Raw genomic sequence first — 3347 nt, 5'->3', positions numbered from 1 at the left:
TTATTATTATTAATTATTATTATTATTATTATTATTATTATTATTATTATTATTATTATTATTATTATTATTATTATTATTTCTATTATTATTATTATTATTATTATTATTGCCATTATTATTATCATTATAATTACTGCTATCATCATCATTATTACTATTATTGTTATACTTAACATTATAATTTACCCCAGATAATAAACCGGATCATTTTCCATTTCCATAAAATATGAATAGCTTTCACCGCACAGTCCAAACATCGGCTTTCTTTTTTCCAATAGCATAATTTTCCATGAGATTTAATTAAATAATAAAGTAAGAAATAACATGTCCATTATCGTATTTTGCTTAAATGCCTAAAATCTAAAAATTTTAATTTCGAAATAATATCTTTTTTTTCCATTTCAGGCTTTTTTAAAGACATTTTTCAGTGGCTTGGCTAAACATGTGTGCCATATAACGCCGTATCATACAATTTTTTTTGCCACAAAGTACTTAATGCTATAATAACACTGTGTTAATTTCTTGAAATATTTGAGTTATCGAGATTTATTTCAAGTTTATTTTTTTCAATTGAAGTGAATTCCATAAGTTAAAATTCAAAACAGAAGGCTATGTTTTTGTTGAATCATAACTAGGTAGACCAAAATATTTTCTAAACAAGGAACAGAAATTATTCAGTTCCGAAATTTTTTTTGAATTTTTGTTTTTATTTCTTATTTCTAATATATTCGTGCTCATTTAAGGGAAACAGTGGATATTAAACATGTAATCTTTAATACTTTTAATCTTTTCATAATCTTCATAACAATATCCGAATAGTGATATTAAATGTAAAACCATTAAGTAATATTTTTATTGCCATTTCATTTATTCGCATAAGTATATTTGTCATTTTTTGAAATAAAAAAGTATGTAATGAATTTTAATGAACATAAAATAAAATAGTTTAATTATTTTTTTCCCAATTTATTTTACGCTGATAATTGTTAGTGGTAGTGATAATAATAATGATTTTGATAAGCAAAAATCAAAAAAACCATTTCAATTTTAATGATAATGGCAATATTAATAACAATGTTGGTATTAATTAAAATTAATTTTTGATTTCAAACAAAAAAAAGAATAAAATATGTGTATTTGACAAAAAAACTTCATCATTTAATAAAAGAAAGATAAATGTGATAATTATGATTATTTCCAAACATGATAAAACTATAGTATATTAACAATGCATACAAATCGATCAGTTGTAATTTTATAAAAATATTTAAACATTTTTTGAATAAATATTTTAATTTAAAAAATTGGACACATTTTATGAAATTTATTAATGAAAATAAAAATTATTTCATATTGCAAAATTTGCGTAAATTCTTGTTTTTTCCTTTTTTTTGTTGATTTAATAGAGATGGCTGCTGACAATTTGTATTATCGATCAGTATTATATAAAATCACATATCGTGTAAAATGCGGATAGCCGTTGTTTATTCAATAATTTGCGCAATTAATTGCTAAAATATACTCACTAGATTACATACATCACATACATGAACATGCATACATACACACGTACACACACACACACACATATATATATATATTTATATGTATACCCATTTACATACCTATACGAAAATTTTGGAATGTATAGTTTGATTGGTTAGTTCCTACGGGTTTATTTCGGGTTTGTCGGATGGCATAAATCGAAACAATCCTTTCTTTTTTCTTTTTTTTTTTTTTTTTTTCATTTCTCTTACCCTTTCGGTTCCGTCCTTCTTTTCAACAATCTTTTTTATAATACAATTCCGCAAACTTGTCATTATCATTACAACTAACCTTTCATTTCCTCCTCCTCCTTTTTTTTTTTCTTGACGACTTTCTTGCGTCATTTACGTAATAATATATACATATTTATGCTGTTGTTAATTTATGTTATAATTTCTCCTTGTTATTGTCACATGTAATTAATATTGTTATACGTAAGAATATATATATAATTAATATATTTATGCAATAATTATTTCTGATATTGATTCCTGATATAGAATGATATTTACATATATAATTGTTTACTGATAAAATTCCTTTTTAATATATATATATATATATATATATATTTCTTTATTTATTTATTTGTTAATCAATTAATTAATTTATTTATCTATTTATTTATTCATATAGAAATTACTTTTGATAATAATTTCTGATAGATTAAGAATTTATCACAATTTTTGTAATGAAAATAATAAAATTTGATTATTTTAAATAATATAAAATATTAAAAATATTGCATAGTTATAAAAAATTCCTTATCAAAATAATTATCACAAGTAATTTTTCATTTCCTTTTTTATTTCATTATAAAATTTTTTTTTAAAAGTTTTCTTTCGTTCTCTTTTCTTTCATACATTTGCCTCTCTATTAATTTATATCTTATATGTATCCCACTGCAAAAAAAAAAAAAACAAAACAAAAGTAAAAGAGACGAAAGTAAAAATTTTATAACATAAAAGAAATTAATCTAATTTTTTGAAAAAAATTAGTATAACTTCTGGAATTAAAAATGATTAAATTGACCATTTTGAACAAATACATAATAGGAAAATTATATATAAAAATTAAAAAAAAAGAAAAAACAACAAAATGACAAATAAACAAAAGTTTATTTTGCAATTTTTGAGCTAAACCAAATGACAATTCAAAAAAAAAAGAAAAAAGTATTTGAGATAAAATTTTATTGCAAATTTTTTAAATCGAATTTTTTTTGATGGAAAAGGGAAAGAATTAAAAAAAAAACAAAAATTTTAACAAAAAAAGGAAAAAAAGAAAAAGATAAGGAAAAAAGGGAGAGGGAAATAAGAAAAAAAAAAAAAGAATGGGTTAAATGCGTAACTATACTAAATTCTCAATTTCCTATCTTAAATTTACGCTTTTAAGCTATTGATTCATGCGTAAAATTTAGTCAGTATAGCAATATCTATAAGCATGCATCAATCATTTCATATGGCAAAAATATGTCATAGAAATTAGAGAATTTAAATGTGAAATAGTGAAATGTGAAATGTGAAATGTGAAATGCTCTAAAATAGAAATGAAAAATTTCCCTCCCAATTGTCTTCATTGCTTTTTCATAATCCTTAAATTTACATCCATTCATTTCTAAACCATACATTAAAATTTCAATCACAATCTTTGTCATATTTTAGTTTTTCAAATTTTTAGTTATATGAAATTAAATTTGAATTACAAAATTTGAAGAAAAATAACAAAATAATCTTTCAAAGATTTATCATTTTTAAATAATTTTTCCATCAAATTTATCAAAATTTTTCATCGTTTTTTTT

Source organism: Loa loa (genome assembly GCF_000183805.2).
Source record: "Loa loa unplaced genomic scaffold supercont3.356, whole genome shotgun sequence".
NCBI classification, from domain to species: Eukaryota; Metazoa; Nematoda; class Chromadorea; order Rhabditida; family Onchocercidae; genus Loa; species Loa loa.
The sequence above is the reverse complement of the archived record's forward strand: the minus strand, read 5'-3'. Positions refer to the sequence as shown.